This window comes from Oenanthe melanoleuca, chromosome 1A (genome assembly GCF_029582105.1).
Source record: "Oenanthe melanoleuca isolate GR-GAL-2019-014 chromosome 1A, OMel1.0, whole genome shotgun sequence".
Classification (NCBI taxonomy): domain Eukaryota; kingdom Metazoa; phylum Chordata; class Aves; order Passeriformes; family Muscicapidae; genus Oenanthe; species Oenanthe melanoleuca.
Window position 1 is genome coordinate 54,996,876 of NC_079334.1, and position 19,891 is coordinate 55,016,766.

A 19,891-nucleotide genomic window follows, 5' to 3' on the forward strand; every position below is an offset into this window, starting at 1 on the left:
TTAAGAAACAAAGGTTTTCTTTCATTATTGTTTAAAGACTGATTATTCACAAACTGTATTGTCTGTAATTTCTGACCAATAGCCAGCATTAGATCTGGCTCCTGAGTCAAACACAGCGTGTTCATGAAAACATGGTACCAAAAAAGCTGCTTTGCTCAAAGTGCCTAAAATGGAGCCAGACAGAAGGCAAATAATGCTACCCAGACACAAGCTGTGCTGAAACACAATTCTGGTTGCCCCTGGGCTCGTTATTTCTCCCTTACTTAAGGAAAGCAGTGTTTGGTGTCACTGTTTTCTGGAGGCTGCCAAGCACAGCCTTCCACTGCTCACCTGCCCAGGTGCAGAGGAGAGGTACAAGGCTGCTTCCACTGTCCCCATGGCTGCTCCTGCACATCAAGGACCTACTGACAAAAGCAAGATATTTGATTCTTGCCAGTAGAAAGCACTTGCAATCTTTTGTTCACTGGACATAAGGACAAATAGCTATTAACTGTGAACTGCACACTCATGCAAGAACCAAATGCCTTTGGTGGTTATGAATGCAAATGCATTTATCTTCTGGAGATGAGACTCACAGATTCCAGGAATTGCTTCCTACTTAACATTTTGGGTTAATAGTCAACTGAGCTTGAAAAACATACAGCTGAAACAGCATCCTTCCCTTCCTCTCCATGACTGCTAGGCAAGGGATGGGGAAAGCAGGCTGAGTCCAGCTGTGGCAAAACCCTTGGGAGGACATGCAAAGCCATCTTTTTGCTTACATAATCCCTCTGCAAGCCCTTTCCCATTAAAATACAATTAAAAGCAGTGGCCAGGAGGAGTTCACCTTTAGAAAATGACACTTACAAGAAATCACTTCCCAAACAGATAGTTTCCTGAGTCCATGAGATGAAGAAGAGGTTTGATGGATAAGAAGGCAATATTAAAACATCTCCTCACATAAGAAAACAGAATGAGAGCAATCATCAGAATTTATCAGCCTGAGAGGAGCAGAGTGTTTTCTTGGCACTGAAGGAACCCAATACACTAAATCAAAACCAGAGCATGGGCTCACAAAAGAAAGAGGCAGATGTCTCTGCCATATAAATTCCACATAAATGACTTTCTGGAAAGGGGATCCTATTTAAGCACACACCATGGTGACATCTGAGAAAGAGGTAACAAAACAAAGCAGAGCATGAAGTTGGTATCAGCACAGGAACTGCAGCTATTCTGGAAGAGTAATGACCATCTGCCAACCCTGCATAGGAGTTATGGCTTTGTTATTTATATTGCATCTCCTTCTTTGCAAAGCCCCAATAACCTCCTCTTAACACGTGAACCAACATCCATGTGTTTATGAATCACCCATTTTTAATTCATTCCAGCCAAAATGTTGTCCAGACTCATCACAATCCTGCCTCCTGAGGGCAACAGGAGCTTCCTGGTGAGAGCAGGAGTGAGCTGTGGTTCATGGTGAGCTGTGTCCCAGGCAAATACTGCTATATCCATGACACATCCCAATGTACAGCAGCCATGTAACACTGCCACAGTTCCAGAAAATGCTCAGAAAATAAATGATGCCCTGAGAATGCCAGGCAGAACACCTCTCTTTTGATAATATGCCAAATATAAAAGCACAACCATAAACTCTCATTTATGAAGATATATTGAGTCTTAAATCATATCAGACTTGAGCTCAAACATGACTTTTACACAGCTGCCAAATGTAAAATATAAAATATGACTTCAGCTTCCTAATAGAGAGATACAGATTAAGTAGGTCTTCCTTGGATGTAGAGGGGCAGAAAGGAATAATGCAAAGATCAAGGTTTTGCAGCTGCAGCTTGGGTGAAATATGCATGGGAAGAATGGATTAGTAGCTCTTCATGTTAGAATAAGCTCTAAGAGCATGCAGGCATCCCTGGAGGAGGTCAAATACAAACCTCACCTTGGGAACAGGTGAGCTGACATCACAGCCATCTACAATAACCCCTGGCACTGATTAGCCTGTTCCCCACTCCCTGAAAAATCAGCCTGCAAATAGCATCAGGCCTGACCTACTTCTGCCTGCCTAGTTGCAAATTTCAGTGATTGGAGCTTTCCTGTGCTGAGCTTCTTCCAGCAAAATGTCAGACTTTTCTTTCTTGCTGCTCAGAGGCATTGAGGAAGCCCAAGGTCCCAGAATGTTCCTCTGGGCTGGAAGGGGAGGGAGGGGAGAGCTGAGGTGTGGGAGGGCACCCAGCATGCTGTGTGCTCCAGACATCAGGTAAATGGCACTGGTGGGAAGGAGGGATGCTTTCAAGGCATGGCTTGCACATCTGGATGAAGGCAGACTGCTTTTCACAGGCAGGGAATGGCTTTGTAAAGAGACATGGAAACCTGAGCAACATGCTTAACAGCACATTTATTCACTAAGAAGTATTATACAAATGTCATGTCTGTTGAACTCATTTTAGTACTCTGAAGGCTGAGGGATGGATTGAATAGGTAAGGTCATCAGCTAACTCCAGAAAAAAATCTTATTGCTGCAGCTCAAAAGCACTATGTTATTTTTTACTGCTGAGCTCTGCCTTCTGAGCAAGAATATTCAGGGAAATCTGGTGGAATACAAAAAGTTTTGTCCCTCAGCTCTTGCAAGGATACTTGTCACCTCTTTGTCCCAGTCATTAGGAATTAGGCTGCAATTGATACAGTCATTTGGGGAGTTAGAGTAAGATAATGAATTAATTAGTTTTAGCTTTTTATTTCATGGCTGTGACTTGACCATTAATCGTTTCTTAACAGGATTTTTTTAATCCCCCTGCAGTCATACAAATTGAACATCATATTTAAATGGAACAGTAACATTACATCCTAGCCAGAAGTAAGGAAAAACCTCCAACTGCATACCTCCATGAGATAGAAGTAGCTGAACCATATTAATATTAGGAATTTTCCTCTTAATAAATAACACAGAAAAAAAAAATCCTTGTCCTTAAATGAAATATGCCTTAACTGAAAAATTCCTACAAGATCCATCTCCTCAGCTCCTTATTATCCTGTTTCCAAAATGCAAGTGAGAATACCACTGCAGGTTCTTAACAATGTGCATTTTTCTGCTGTGCTGTGTTCAATGCTATATACAATGCTCCATCCTTGAAAAGGAGCATGAGCTCCAGTTTAAATTTCTCCTCACAGCTATACTAGTGCCAGGAAAATCAAAGAAGACTGTCAATGTGTGGATTTGGGGTGTACTTTCAATATATAAATCTCAGTATAAATATATACATATCCTAGTATTTATCCGAATTCTCTTCAGTTTTGTACCATAATATGTTTATTAAATCAATGCATAGAAACTATTGTTGGGCAGATGGCAGAGTCTGGTCTTAATTTGATGAAGTAGTTGAAAAAGAAGGATGATTCCTCTTTGAAAATTACAGGGAATTTCATTAATGGTTTTGTAATTCCTTTATGTTGCAGCAAAATTCACCACAGCCTTTTTTATCCAATTCCATAAAAGAAGATTAAGAGATGAAAAAATTGCTTATTCAGACAAGAGACAGAATGTGGATTTTTTTATTGCTGGGGAGTCTTGGAAAAGCTGCTGCAGTGACCACTTTTGCAAAAACAGCAAATTCATGCTTATTTGACAGGCAAACTACATCTGAGCAACAAAAGTACATATTTATGCACTGCTTGCACACAAATCCTCGATTACATCCTTTAAAATCAGTGGAGCACTTCAACTCCTATAGCTGTGTATAAAAGGGCTGAATAATTTTATGGTCAACAATAATAGCATTTATACTTTCGCAAATAAATAAAACTTGGGTCAAGCAGAAATATGATTGCCACAGGCATGAAAAAGCAACAAGCACATGTGTGTGTGTAGCATTGTGCACTCAGTCAGGCCCATAACTCTTGGATGAATGCATCATCAAATCTTCTGCTAATATTCAATTTCACATTCATTTCCTTCAGGTGAGGTGTGCTCTGTTGAGTCCCAGAGGAGGGTGAAGGCACTGCAGCCCTGAGCAGCCAGAGCCCAGCAATGGGTGAGGAAGGTTGGAGGCCATTTAGGGACATTTAAGAACAAATTGATTGACTGACACACTTGTCCCTCTCCTTGGCTTCCATAGGGAATAAAGCAGCTCCAGAGGAGGACATGCAGGACACCTAACACTGCCCTTCTACCAAGGATGTGGGGAGCCAGTGTGAAGCTGACAGGACTTACAGGTGTAAGCTGTCCTCTCCCTGGAAGGACACACGTTGGATCCCAGAAACCTGGGATTTCTGAGCTTTCTGTGCTTCTGGCACTGACCCCCTGGAGAATGACCTGCTTTTGACCTGAGGCTTTGGAGAAGGCTCCCAAATTTGACTGATGGAGTTAAGTAATGAGTGCCAAGTTAAATAAAAGTGTGTGATTTCACATGGTGAAGAGTTTTGAATTTGAAGTTTTTAGAATATAGTAATAGGTATGGGACAAGATGGAGGATTGTGGGTATTGTTTCTTTCTGTCTTCTTCCTTCTTCTTCTTCATGATTTCAGGTCATAGTTTCTGGTTGGACAGTCAGTGCTGCACTGCGGGTCACAGGAGTTTGGTTATTGGGTCAAAAGTATAAATAATATAGGTGTTAATTCTCTATTGGACTTGTAACTAGCTAGATTCAGATCTCCATTTTGCTCACTTTTAGCTGGTAGCCAGAAGTGTTGCTGAACTGTCTGTACTTTAGCTAAGATTTAATAAACAGCCAAGCCTGAACACGAGAAAATTCGTCTCCTTTTTGTTTTTAATCCTGACTCTGAGTGAAGACAGAAGAAACTGCAGACAAACCGCTAATTAAGTGGTGCAGATACCACATTTACCGACACAGAGCTCAGGTGACAGCCCTGTTTGGTGTACCAGCCTTGTTCCCTGGGAAGTGGGATGTGCTAGATTCCCAGCTCTGTAGTATTGACACGGCTGAACCATTGGCCATAATATGTCCTAAATAGCAAATAGATTGTAGATTGCTCAGGCATATTAGACACACTAAAAAATCTTCAAGGTATCAACCAGGAATGTCTCAGCAGGACCTGATCCTGCCTTGGCAAGGGAGAAGGGCTGGCTAATGCCTAAGGTGTCAGCCTGGACTCTGCTCCTATTTCAAAGTGTGGTATTCAGATCACAGGTCATGTCAAGTAAGTAACTGAGTGCTGATTCCACAGCCTAGACCTCAGTAAAGCCATCCAACCCTACATCCCTCTTTCCTAGTTCCCCTTGGTTGCTTGCACTGATGTTCTCTACAGAAGGAGCAGAAATGTATGGTGAATTGCTGCAAACTAACATAGAAGACACAGCACTCTTGGCCTGCTTTGAAGAGGGACTGATTTTTTAGTGATGCTCACATGGGCATAGGAGCCCCTAGGGTCTCAGGGTGGCTGGAGGATCTTCCCCCCATAGCAGAAGACTCAGGAGTACAGCACAGGACAGATACACATGAGACATTTATCTCTGACAGTATTAACTCTGATAATAATGTCACCAGCCCAAGAGAGAATATATTTCTCTTTCACAGACTGAAATAAAAAGTTAGCATTTTGAGAGCTTTGCATACATTACAGGAATTAGATATACTGCACCACAAATACTGCTGTGCTGCACAGGGCCTCTGCAGTGCCTGGGATCTATGTGTCCATAAATCAGACACTCTGGAAAGAAAATGGTGATCTGTCCTTCATCCCCACACAGTGTGGGAGACACTGTTCCCTCCTAAAGTGTAATGGTTTTGAAATCAAAATCAGTGAGACACTCCAAGTCAGAAATACAATTTAATGGGAAAAGAGGGAAAAATAAAATACTTCCAATAGTACAAAAGAAAAGCACTGACAGAGTCAGAATACAACCTGACATCCCACCACTAGTTAGGGTGGTGGTAGCAGTCCAGATGAAGTGGTCTGCTTGAAGCAGTGATTCTGTAGAAATCCTGGCAGTGATCCTGGTAACTCTTGTCCTCTGGAAACCAGTGGGTAAGGGCTGCTTTGGTGCTCCAAATCTCAGTTTTTATCTAGGTAGGAAATGCTTGGCTCCTCCCCCTGGGTGGAGCATCTCCCAATGGGATGATGTAATTTTATCAGTCATACAGTGGGACTCAATGGCCCATTAACAGAAGATATCTTCCTGGAGGAAGGATGGGTCATGGGAAAGATAAAGAACAATGCCCCATCTGGTTTAACAGATGGCCCATTAGCAGAGGATATCTCCCACAGAGATAAGAATCACTGCCCCACCTGGTTTTAGCAGACGATGATAAAATACATACCTTTGTGCATATCTTTACATTGTAATCTAGGACATAAAGGCATCAAAGCTGTGCAGCTCAGAGCTGCCTGTGGGATCCAGAGTTTGCTCCTCCAGCACTGGGGTCCAGGACATGGCCCAGGCACTCAGCAGCTTTTGCCATTTTGAACGATGCCCCTTCCCAAGCAGGTTTGCTCTCTTTGCCCTGCATTCCAGCTGCAGCCAGCATGCTCCACTGAAGCCAATGGAAAAATACACAATTGTTTCCTCTGCACTGCTGTGCTTGGAGCTCTACCAGGACGAGGGAGCAGATCCACATGCTCCCTTTGTGTGCCCAAGAAATGCTGGTCCAGAGACTGTAACTGACCCTTAGCGAGGGTTATTCAGTTTAAACTGAGATTTATTCCCTGTCCTGCTCCAACAATCAAAGAAAGGCACAGTGAAGTAGCTGGTGCTCCCTTGGCACTGGACTAGGTCTCTACAGTGCAAATCATCTATTCCTTTTCCTAAGAGGACAGCAGGAGGCCACCAGTTTAAGTGACTTGACTTAGTTGCTCACATGCAGAAAGAATTAATTTGCAATGGCTGTAAAGCAGCAGGACAGCCAGGTGCAATCATGAATCTCGGCAGCTCTTCATATTTATATTGGGCCCTTTGCAGCTGCTCTAGAGGCGCCTCACTGACTCTGAACTTCCCCTGAATACCAAGTGACTATGGCTGCATGCAGTGCACTGTCCCTCCTTTCAGGAGCACACAGACACAGCAGAAAAAGATAAAATAATCAAAGGAAGTGGCTGGAAAGTTTTTCCTTTTGGAGAAAAAGAGGATTCTTCTCCGAGGAGAGGAGAGGAGAGGAGAGGAGAGGAGAGGAGAGGAGAGGAGAGGAGAGGAGAGGAGAGGAGAGGAGAGGAGAGGAGAGGAGAGGAGAGGAGAGGAGAGGAGAGGAGAGGAGAGGAGAGGAGAGGAGAGGAGAGGAGAGGAGAGGAGAGGAGAGGAGAGGAGAGGAGAGGAGAGGTTAAATCAGGACTCTTCTGCAATCAGGTCAGAGCTGTCACGGATCCAGGAGCAGGACAGCACGGTTTATAACCCCTGCCAGGAGCTGGGAAACTTGTTTTTAAACCAGTTTTAGAAGTAGAAAGCTACTAATGTCTTTGTACATATGCAGTGAGACACACCACCAGAAGAATGTGTACATGGACCTGGGCATGTGCCTTCGTTAAGCAGGAGTGATGGAGCACCAATGCTATGAATTTATAGAGTTTGCATCCAGCCTCCCCCCAAAACTTTACCACTTGTTGGACTGCTAACACAGGTGAGGCTATCTGAATTAGGTGATTCATGTCCCATTCCTAAGTGGCTGGTCAAATTTTGCACCAGGACTTATGTGATTTGGGTTATGGACCACGTGTACCTGTGCTTGTTTCAGTGTCTTCTAGGTATGTATGGACTACAAGTGGCTTTAATGCATTATTGAATACTTTGATTCTTGCTTTCCTTTATCCTTGCACCATGGGGTAACACATGTGGGTGAGATGGACTCATCCAGGCACTTAGGCACTTGGCTCACACATAGCTGGGTGGATGAGCTGACCTTTCCCTTGCTTGAAATCCACCTCCTGATTACAAGTGGTTAAAAAGTTTGCACCATAAAGTCTGCAGTGAAAAGCTCTGTGTAGAGCAAGGTGATCAGCACAGACCTCCTCCAGGAGGGAGGACTCAGGCTCTCAGCACACACCAGCACCATGCTACCATCACCAATGCATGCTACACTGGGGTGTGCAACAGAGCCCAGGAAAACTTGGAGTGATGGTGAAATGGGGCCAGTGCTCTCTGGCTGAATGCTCAGTGACAGGGTGCTCTCTGCCCATCCTCATGTTGCAGTGTGGGCTCAGGAGGCCTCTTGGGGACCAAGCTCCAGGCCAGACAAACTCTGCCCCATCCCAGAGCGTTCAGGGGGAGCAGCAGCTCTTTAAAACATGTCTGAGGGGTCTGGGGAAGAAGCCACAGGCTGTAAGCTGTGAGCAGAGAGGAATGGATGCCTGGACACAGAACTGAGCACCATAAGCCTGAAGAGGATCCATAAGTGTAACTTTATCTAAGACTCAGAAAAGCCAAAGAAAAGTTCAGTGTCACGGAGTCAGGGTGAGCAGCAGCCAACATGATTGAAAAGCAAGCAAGCAGCAAATAGAGTAGCTCCCTGTTCTGTGCCCTGGAGACACCAGCCAACCTGGCTGGCCTTGGCTGGCAGCCTGAGAGATGCCAGGTGTGAGCTCTCTCACTCTCACTCCTTGGCTCTCCCTGTCCTCATTTTCAGTACTTAACTAGATGCTCTATATCAGCATGCTGGTGCATTTCTCACTCACAGACACTCCCTGGGTATGTGCTTTGTGTCAGAAAGCTTGTACTCTGTGAAGGAATATAAAAAAGTAACACCACAGGTTTGTCTTCCCAACGTCCAGTATGTGCATCCTCCCCTGCTGCTATAATGGTATTCAAATATGGTACAGAATTTTCATTTGAGTGGAAGACAGAAGTAGCCTCAAGGGACCTTCATCATCCTAGGCTATCCCACTCACTAGCTCTGTACCCAGCCCTGCTCTTCCCCTTCTAAACCTCCATCATTTTATTATTTTATTCAGTGTTTTAGGGCATTCTGTGCTTTAGGGCAAAATTTCTGAATGTGTTTACTCAATAAAGGCTAAAATAAACCTCAGCAGCCTGCAAAGATCTGTAATTTCACTACATCTACATAAAGAGGAAAGAAAGCAAAGTGTGTGTGTTTTGATTTTTGGCCTCAAATTGTTGTAACAGCTAAAATCCCCTGCTTAACTAACTTGTGTCATCCATACTTTTCATCTCCACCTGTGCAATCATTTGCAGAAACATTATTAGCTGTTTGATTTTTTTCCCCAGTTTGCTTCCATAGCAACATCCATCAGGGAGAGAACAGCAGGAGCATATGGGGAAGTTATAAAGCACATTTTCTACAAGAAAAGGAGGCCAAAGCATTTAACAGACAGCACTTAGGTTTCCCTTAGTAACTGAAATTCCAAAATACCTCTCTTGTTTCAGTATGTCCTAGTATTAATTAGGCTGCTTAATGATGTACCAGTGCAGGCTGGAGGTAACACTTGGGTTGTCTTTAATTAATCAAGGTACTGGAACACTTCTTTGAGATTTAAGCTTATTGCCAAAACACATCCTTGGTACATTTTTGTGCATGTGTATTTTACAAGCAAGGCTCAGAGCTGTTAGACAGCCTTTGACATGCTAAATATTGTGGAAAAATTTTTGCATAAAGTTCCAAAGAGAAATGCCAGAGCTGAAAATTATCTGTTTGAATAGTTTGAAATCTGTCACCAAGTAATAGCTAGAAACTGTCAGGTCAATTTTAGAGTAAGTAGATAAAAAAAATAAAAACACATCTCCTGCATTTTTTTCCTTACCAGCAGCAACCCATATAAGCTGGTATTTTATTAATGAAAACTGTAGGGTGTTCCTCTTTGGTTTAAAATACAGATCCTGAAGCTCAATACAAAAAAACACTAGAGTTTTAAACCTTTTTAGCAAATCAAATATTGCACTAATCTCTTGACTAGATCCATGTTTATGCCAGTACATCCTTAAACTGGAGATGTTGATGTTTTGGGGGTGTTGTATGCTGCATAAGCATAAAACTGACAGGGAGACTGATGAGACTGCAGTATAGGATGTTGGTGGAGATCAAATTATTTGTGTCCAGACAAACACACTGGAAGATGTTGCACCATGAAGAGCTGCATCCTGCTGGCAGGATCCTGCTATTTGTGTGTCTGCAGGTTTGGAAGCATGGCCAGGGCTGGATGCAGGAGGAGACACTCTGAGGCCCCTGAAGATTGCTGTGAAATGCAGCTAGAGTTTTACATTTCTTCTTTCTGTATTTCTCATCAATTCCTTGCTTTTCTTCTTCTCACACCCAATTGTTCCCTGTTTCACACATGCCCCTTCAGCTCTGCCCCTTCCCCTCCAACTCCTTTGTCTTCACATCTCCTGTTTTTTCTCTGTGGTTTCTTCTCTGCCTGGGCCATTTGTCCTCTGGCATCCTTAGAACCAGCCCTGCCCCAGCCAATCTCCCAGACAATGCAGCTACTCTCTCTGCACACAGTTTAACCATTCTCTCACACACCCACCAACTGAACACTTGTGCTCTTTTCCAGCTCTGTATATCCTCACCTCCTTCAACACCTTCTTATCCCTGGCTGTTGGTTCCCAACGTGTCTCCACCACCCCAGTGCCACCTTCTCTCCTCCTGCAGCCCTTGTGCCACCCAGCCACCTCTGCCTCTGTCCCCTCATCTGGTAAGGGCAGAACTGGAGGAGCAGGAGATGCCTCCCACTTCAGCACAGCAGAGTTTTGTTTTATAAAAAAGGCAAACAAGGCTTTGTCCACTTTTTACTCTCATGTCCTGGGCTGCAAGGGTTGACTGTACAGCAACAAACTCTGCCATTTTGTAGATGAGTAAAAATAACCCACTTCAAAATCCACAGCCAAGAGGAGATCACTAAGGAACCTAAAAGCAGGTAACTGCACTAGCTGTAACTCAGGTACAAATTTTTGGCGTTTTTAGTGTGCACCAGTGTTTCCTTAAAAATTCAATCTACTTACTCCTCACCCCCAATTTGGTAGGAAGATCTCATTTCCTGCCATTTGATCATTTGCTTGGGTTTAAAGCAGAACCTTTGACAAACCATGTATGCAAAGTCTAGTCCTGCCTGATTGGAGAAAGTTTAAGGTTGCCTGGAGGATGAGTCCTTCCCTAACACCTGGTTCTCTCATATCACAGCAGATCTCCCAAATCTAGTTTCTATTACAGATGGCATAGGCAGAATATGTCCTCCTAGAAGTTATCAAACATATATAAATAAAGAGGAAGCAGTATTTCTCTCCCTTTATTTAAAAAGCAGCTGCTGCATCAACTAAGTTGTAGCATAGATAGAACATGAAAAATTAGAGCTGGCAGAGGATAAATTGGAGAAACAACATTTCAGTTGGTCCTCCTGCAGGAGTGACTCATCAGACTAACCATGGGGATGGGCAGAGCCAGGTTCTCCACCCTCCCTGGCTACCAAGGCAGCTCTGCTGCCAGATCCCAGCACAGTGCTGTTGGCCCAGCCTTAGCAAAAGCAAAGCCAGCCCAGTGCTGAGCAGCCAAGAGCAGGGGGGCTGAGACAGCATCAGGCAGGAGTGCTCTGTGTGTCTGAATGTGCCAGGTGGAGGAGAGAAAGCAAATTGGCTTTGCTCCAAAGGAGCCCCTGAACTTTCATTGCTCCAAGGGGGCTGTAGCCAGCATCTTCTAGTTTCTACTTCTGCTAGTGAGTACTTTTTGTTTCTTAATGTGAGCAATATGTCATTTATTCTAAATTTCATTTAAATATACATAATGTAATTACAGATAAACTTTGGAGACCAAATAAACTTCATCTCTTTTTTACTACAGAGGCATAGAAATAAAAGAATAAATAGGACTTTCTTTTTATCAAATTAGAATAAGAATAATGATGTTATTTCACTGTTATTATTACTTTGCCATTATTATTAAGACTTTTAACCCCTGAAGTTAAATGCTAATGCTAGCTCCTTCTAAATGCTCTACAAAACAAAATACAGGGCTACATTTAGACTGTCAGGTCTAAAGACAGGGTTCAGGTCCAGACTAAATCAAGGTGCCACCACTTAAGCTGCATGTTTAAGCTCATACTACACTCAAGGGGAGCCTAGAGTCAGTGGAGCACAAAGAGTGGTTCAGCTTTCTCTAGCACAGTCAGTGATTCACAGACACCATTTGAGATGCTGTAGGCACCTTGCTGGCATTCCAGCAGTGATCTCCCAGCTTGCTGCCATGCTCACCACTTCAGCAAGTGTGCCAAGCAACTTGAACATCTAGAATAATGCAAGTGGCTCTGTTTAGGCACCCTCAATAGCTGGGAGGACAACTTGCTCTCAGGGCTCAACTAAATGTATTCAGTTGCCTAAACAGAAGCTTCTAGTGACATCTGAGGTGCTCAAGAATCTTCTTTCTCAAATGCAGTGTCCACACCAGCAGCACATGGTTGCTCCCTGCTGTATCTGCAGGGATGGTGAAGGTGTTTCAGATGCACACAGAGCATTTCAAACTGTCCTCTTGTAACACAGACACTTAAATTGCACCTTCCACTGCCTGTCCTGAAGGTGCCACTCCCCTGTCTGTGGGCAGGTGTCTCAGAGAGCTCACTAATCTTCAAGTGCTGGAGGCTCCAGGATATCCATCCTCCAGCACCTACCAAGCCCCTCTCATCCCAGACCAGCTTACATGGGAAAACTGACTCCATCCTGGTGCAAGACAAGTATTTCAGCTGCTGAAGTGTCACTAAAGCTGAAGAACATTAGTGTCCAAGCCTCCTGCTCAAGCAGTCCATCCAGATCCAGTTGGTTAAAGTCCACCTTAGTATGAGGTTACACTGTAAGATTGTGATGGACAGGTCTGAGATTCATCAGCATGGATGCAAGTAAATTAAACTGGAATAGTAGAGCTTTGCAGGGATGTTCTGACCCATCCCTGAAGGCTGAGTAACTGAGATTCTTCTTAATAGATCCCTAGGGGCAGATTAGAGTGAAACACCACTAAATGACAAGTGTTTATAAATATGCATATGGCAGGTTTATTTCAACACCATTTGCTTGCAATGGAAAGTAGGTATGTAGCTGTTGTGATTCCTATCTAGAAATATAGCAATATAAAAGCACAAAATAGCAATTAAGAAACTGTATAAGGAAAAGGAAGAAAAGGAAGGGTTAGAGTAGAAGGATATTGCCACCCATGTATCCAATGTGGGACTTGATTGTTGCAATTTTGATGCCCATTGATCAGTGGTGGTCACAGTCGTGATTGATCAGGGGAGGAGGAAGCCTGTGAAACACAATGTTCATTCAGAAGGTGCAGGCTCAGGTGGGAATGCCCAGATCCTCCTCCTGGGCAGGGAGTTTCACACTCTCTGGTGTAACACTGTGGATCACATGCAATCCTCCAGTGGAAGGTCTCAGAAATGAGTCTGGGGGTGTTTCAGGGTCCTTGGTGGTTTGTGGCACCTTCTGAGATGCTTCAGCTCTCAGGTCAGTGCAGCTGAGTCAGTTATGCCCCATCAGAAGGGATGAGCACCTTCAGGGCTGTCTGTGAATGTTCTGATACCTCCACTGCAGATTTACACCTCAGCCAGTTGTGCAAAGAGGACATTGATATTGTAAAAAGCACTACCCCACCTCTGCAGGGTCTGCTTCTTATTGGCCTCTTCCCTTACCTGGGTGAAAACCCAGCTTGTAGCCTCTGGTGGGGCTGTGCACACCCTGTGCACCTGGGCTGACCTTGCACAGCACCAGCAAGGCACCTGCTGCTTTAGCAAATGCCCAACTGTGTGAGCCTTTAACCATTAATTTCTCAGTTTCTCACAAGGGAGCATTAACAACTTGAGTAAGACTAGTCCCAGAAGACAAAGGAGGACTGGGAGGAGTAAGGGTGCAGTTAGAGGACAAGACTCAACTCATCCCTTGATTCTAGAGAAAGGGGTATAAAAAAGTGGGGTCAAAAAGCAGGGGAGAGAAGTGTCCCCTTTATGAAAAAGGAAAATGAGATCACTGCTTACACTCCAGGGGGAAAAAGGCAGGGAAGGCAGGAGACTAACACTGACTGAGAACCTGTGAGGTGTCACTTCTCAGCAGTGGCAGAAACAGGGGTCAGGTGAGTGGGGCTGGGGACTTCTGAACACTGGGGGGAAGGAATGAGGTTGCAGGTTCACACTCTGGATTCAAGGGACACAAATACTGGTAAGATAAGTATGTGGTGTGCATGTTTTTGTCAATCAAAAAAAAAAAAAAAAAAGAGGAAGAACTGTGAAAAATAAGTACTTGCTTTACTCCTGCAAATGAGTACAAAAACCTCAAATGTTAACTCGGAAATTTAACTCACCCTCTGCAACCATTCCTAATCCCCTTTGAGGCTCACCACTTATAATATTTTAAATAACTCTGCAAGGATTAAATAAGGATTTGGTCCTTTTATCCTCCTATGGATAACAATGTGAGGCTTTCTCACCTGTTCATTGCTGCATTCCCTTCCTTTCCTCTCCATGCATGTGACAGCAATTCTTTCTGTTCCTCTGCTCCCAAAATAGTGACATGTTGTTCCTCAATTTGCAAAAAGATCTAGTATTATTCCATAATGCTGCCTAATTTGTCAGCTCTCACACCTCCACAGTCCTGGAATCTTTTTCTCTTCATCACAAGGTATTTGCATACCTCAGGCCATATCTAGGCTCCTTATGAAAACCAAATGCAAACTATGCCTGTTTGTTTTGTAATTTATCAGCAGCCTGAAATTTCTGTTATCTGAGCTAGTTGCAAACAATCCTCTCAGTCAGGGACCCCGTGGAAGTGCCTTGGATGGCAGCTCTGCCAGAAGCATCACCCTCCCCATTGCTGCTGGGGAAATTCAGTGAGGAATCTGGGGATTTGGCCTGGGGGGAGAGTGCCCAGTGTTCAGTTGTCAGAGCAGCACAGCCATGCAGGTGTGCAGCCTCTGCCACCATGGTGCTTAACTCCCAGCTGAAGCCCACGTGGCACAGCACCATGCCCAAGGACAGCACCAGCACCACCTCCAGCACCAGCACCCACATCCAGGATGGTGGCTGCTGCTTCTGCATGGTGCTGAGGGTGGGAGGACTGGGCTGCTCCTAGTCTTTGGCTGAGGAGTGGGGCTGTTCATAAATCCCCACCCATTTTGCATTTAGGGATGTGGACCCCATCATCTTATGCTATACCAAAATAGTGTGTTTAAGCTTCACAGGCAGCCAAAGTTACTAGAAGTTGTTGGTTTGATCCTACCACATCTTAGCAATGGATTTGGCCACATCCACAGCCAGGAGACCCAGGCAGAGGGTTTAGAGGCATGGGACAGGAGAAGAGAGCACTACTTGGGTGCCACAATGTAATGTTTGGCCTGCACCTGCAGCCCAAGGCAGCACCTGTGCTCTTTGCAGTCTTACCTTCAAAGAAATTCAGGCTGAGTCTTCAGGCATCAGGATTTCCTCTCCTGTAGTCACAAGGGAGATCTTGCACACTGTCTTACTGACTTGGGTTGCTCCATCCCTCAGGAAGATCCTTGCAGCCCCTCAAGCCCACTTCAGCTCCTCCAGTAGAGTGTGTGTCCCAGCCCATCCCTGCTCACAGTGGCAGCTGCTGCTGCCACCCCCAGTCCTGCCTGCCTGTCTGGGGGCTGTGGGACAGTGCCCAGCAGTGACAGCATGGCCCCACCAGGGTCCCACTGCTCCACCCCTCCCAGGGAAACCATCACTCCCCAAAGGCTGGACCTGGTGGTGGTACCCAAAAGCCCATCATCACCAGAACCTATCACACCTGAACACTTCACACACAGCAGCTACAAGGCTGCCCTTTTCAGCCCTCTTCTTTCTACAAAATCACATTAAAATTCTGTTTATTCCCTCCAGTTTTTGCCTGTGGCCACCTCTGCCACCCCCCTGCCAGTAACCAGCTTGGTCTAGTCTCTTTCTTGCTTTTGGGGCTCTGCAGCACACAGAGGCAATGAGAGAGTGTGGGGCTGCAAAGAGCCACTCATCTCACATGACAATCATATCCCACTCTGGGCTGGGGTGCTCCTTGGGCAGCAGAGCTGTCCCATACATAAAGACATTGGGGATGTGACAAGGGATAAAAATAGCCTCCCACAGTTCAACCAGCTTCATTTTGCAGTCTTCATGAAGTGTCAGAATTGAATTTCCAGATACACCACTCCTCTCTGGTGAGAGATGTAATGCTTCAAGAACATATATTCTTTCTTGCTCAGATGCAGAAAAAAATCTCACAAGAACAACTATTCTCATGGGATTTTGCCTAGAATTGGTAGAAATCTTAAGAAAACAATTCCATTTTGTAATATCTCTGACTCTGCTGTTCAAAAATCTCATGAGGATACTTTCCAGGACAGTTGAATTTAAAGCTCAGTACAACCTAGTACAAATCCTAGTGAGTCCACATAAATTTCTTTTTCTCCCTTCCTTCTTAATAATGACTTGGGTTAGAGAAGAGAGCAGTGCTCCCTGCTCTAATGTCCCTGCTTGGTGCTGTGCTATCAGATTTAGGCACAGGTGAGCTCAAACCAGCTGCAGGGTAAGCACAGCCCAGGGATGCTTCCACACATGGTGGGATAAGGGCAGCTCAAAGCTGGCTTTTGTTCAGTCCTGACTTTTCACAGCTCCACAGCCTGGCCATGATCACATGCAACTAGTGAAAAGCTGGCCCAGCATTGCTCTGCAGCAGCAGGAGAGCACAGAGAGCCTGGAATCTGTGACTGCTTTGACCAGGCTGCCTGACAGCCACACACCTCTGACCTTCCAGTTTGGGTCTCACTGCAGCTCCACCATGGCATTCTTCAAAAGAAAAACCAACAAAAGCATTTTAGGTTACCCCATCACTGGATTCACCACTGCTACATGGCAGGAGTAAGGCACTGGGATTTGCTTATATTCCCAGGGTTTTCAGTGTGGGAGTGTCCTGCAGGACTGAATTGTCTCTCATGGTAAAGGTGTGTAGGCAGGGTTTGTAGCTGGTAGTGCATGTCAGGGAATGCACTTAATGGGGAATGTTATTTGGGGAGAAAATAAGAAAAAAATAGGAGAGAGAGAAAAAAAAAAAAAAAAGGAAAAGGGAGAGTGCATAAGGTTCTCTGCAGTAGAGTAACAAATGGCTTGGAGATTGATTGGTAAAACATCTTTGGAAAAAATAATTGGAAAGGAGAGATCAGGGAGTAGAAAAACACAAGGAAGGGAAGGGGACAGGCTGCAGGAGAAAAGGAAATGAGCAGATCTGAAGATGTTATCTGTGGCTGATAAACCCCACCAGTCCTGGCTCAGTGCCTTTGACAGTCCTTGCAGTAAGGATAAATACATTCATGATCAAGAGACAGGGAGGAGAGAAAAAGAAGGAAACTCTGGATTTTATAAATTTAGTCTTCCAAACCTACTCTAAGGAGAACTTGATGAGATAGTGAGCAGACCCCCAGGAAGCAACACTTGCCTGCATCTCCTGCTGCTAAAACTTGCCTCCTGTAGTCCCAGTGAGCTGTGCTGCAAAACAACCAGGCACAAAGGCAGCTAGTCCCAGCCATGGCTATGAGGAAGAATTTGTGGCTTAGCACTCCACGATCTGACTCCTTCAGATGGATTTTCTGTTTGCAGTGTTGCAAAATTCCACATGTGCACCTCTCCATGCTCCCCCTGCAGAGGGGTGGACTGCAGGTCAGCACCTGCTTCTCAGATGGGACTCACACAGCAGCAGGTACAAGGGCTCTGCTGTTATTAGGGTCCTCTGGGTAAACTGTAGTTACATTAAGAAAGAATAATGGTATCACGTTTACAGACACCCTCGATCCAATTCCAACAAAACTCATGACTCTCAGCTGGGCAGAAGAGCAGTATCACATTGCTGTTCATTGATTGAGACTGGCAGGGCATCCCTCCCTTTGGTGCTCACCAGAGCCCAAAGGTTACACAGAAGTTTTAAAGATCTGCCTGTAGCCTCCAGCTGCAACCTGCACTTTTATCTCAAAGATGTATCTTGTCTGTGCCATTTCCTAGAGCTGTCAGGTAATCACAGCTGTTTGTGCTCTCCCAACAGATTTCATGGCTACAAGGCTTCAAAATGAAACAGCCAGGCAATGAGGCATTTCTCTGGAGAGACAGGTTTTGACTAAACAGTTTAAGAGTTTTCCTCACAGTAGAAGTAAAAGGGGCTGTGTACCTGATCAGCCCAAAGCCTGCTTCAGTTCAACAAAAATAAAAAACCATTACCCTACCCAAAAAGGACAGGAGACAGAAATCTCATAGAGGGCATTAGAGATAAAAGGTCAGATCCATCAAAACTTTAAAGGAAAAAAAACAGACTCATCAAAACTGCTGTGAAATTCTGTAGAACACAGATCCCTACAGTGAAACCTGGAGAAAAGATTTCCTGGGTTCTTCTGCAGAGCAGGTGAAAAATGCAGAATAGCTTCAGTTAGGGTGACGACCCCTTCAGCACCTCATAGGATGGATCTGGCCCTGCCTAAAAGGCACAAAATGAGAAGAATGAGATGAGGCCAACTGGCAGTAATTATTTCTGTAGCCTTCCCTCTCTGGAGGAGGTCTAGCTGCTTCCTTGACTTCATCTCCTGACCCAGAGAGCTTGACCTAGGGAAATAAGAATCTCTTCCTTGTCTCTTCAAGCCAGAATGTTTTGTCTGGAGCTATCAACCAGCATTTGAGGAATTTGTCCCTATGGTGCTACATTTTGGACATGATGCAGCCTGGTTTTCAGCCCTGAGGTCTTTAAAAGGTAATTCCCTGCCTGAAGGTAAATGGCAAGTGTGGCAGCCTGGGAAAAAGGAACATGGAAGTTCATCACCATGGGAATGACTGAAGGATTGGAGGCTGTATCCAAGCTAATCTCTAGTCTCCCTTCCTAACAACCAAAAGAAACAGACAGGTTTAGGCAGAGTGGCATTTGGGTCTTCCTAGACCTCACCTGTCTGGCCATCCAAATGTCTGTGTGGTCAGATCACACGTGCCTGGCATGGATACAGTTTTAAGCTGTGATGTGGTTTGAGTTTGGTTTGATTTCCTGCTTTCTCCTGTGACTGTAAATCGGGGTTTTCTCCAGCAGTCTCCTGGGAGTCACCTGACATGGTCAGAGAGGTTAATAAGACCCTGTAGTTAGGATCTGGCTACAGAGCAAGGTGCAAAGAAATACAGAACCAAGGCTGTGCTCATATTTATCCAGGCAAGATTTGTCTTGACAGGGAAAAAAGGTTTAAAATATAGTAGAAGTAGATCAACTGAAAAACATTCAGGAAAAAAAAGTGATACATTACTTGCATTTGATGGATTTTAAATGCCTGAGAGTAATGAACTGGCACCTGGCTCAAATGGAAACAAAAGAGGAAAAGGTCTTGCTCAGGGGGAGTGGAAAAGGAATAATCCTGATGCACATGTTGTTCTCAGAATGTAAACCTACTTCACACTCCTGTAGGTTAACACACCCTCCATGAAAAACATCATTACTCTGAAAGGGGTCTATTTATATTCATATAAAGGGAACCTTCTGTTGCCCAGAAAAGATGAAAAAAAATTAAACCAAATTCTGTAAATAGCAAGAATAGAGAACACAAGGTGGTCTTGGTGATAATTTTACTTTATCATCACAAACCATTATCCCTACCTTCCCTGAGGTACACATGCTGCATACATGGAATGGTTCTGCATGGCCATTGGCCTGAGAGTAGGAACCTACAAGCTGGGAAAAAGAAATAGATAACCAATAAAGAAAAGAACCTAAACACTTATGCATAAAACCTCCAGCTCACTGCTAGGCAATTTTATCATCAAAAAGAATAAGCACAGCTCATCCTTCCAGTGCCTGTGTAACTCAAGAGCTGGGATTAGGGAAAAAAAGGAGTAATCCATTAGATAAATGTTTACTTGCTTTTCTCTCCAGTAACCCCTGTGGCCCCAGGCAGCAGGGAGCCCATTCCAATAGGTAAAGTAAGTGGTGCTTCCCTCTCTCCTGCTGCCAGCTCAGTGAGGTTCA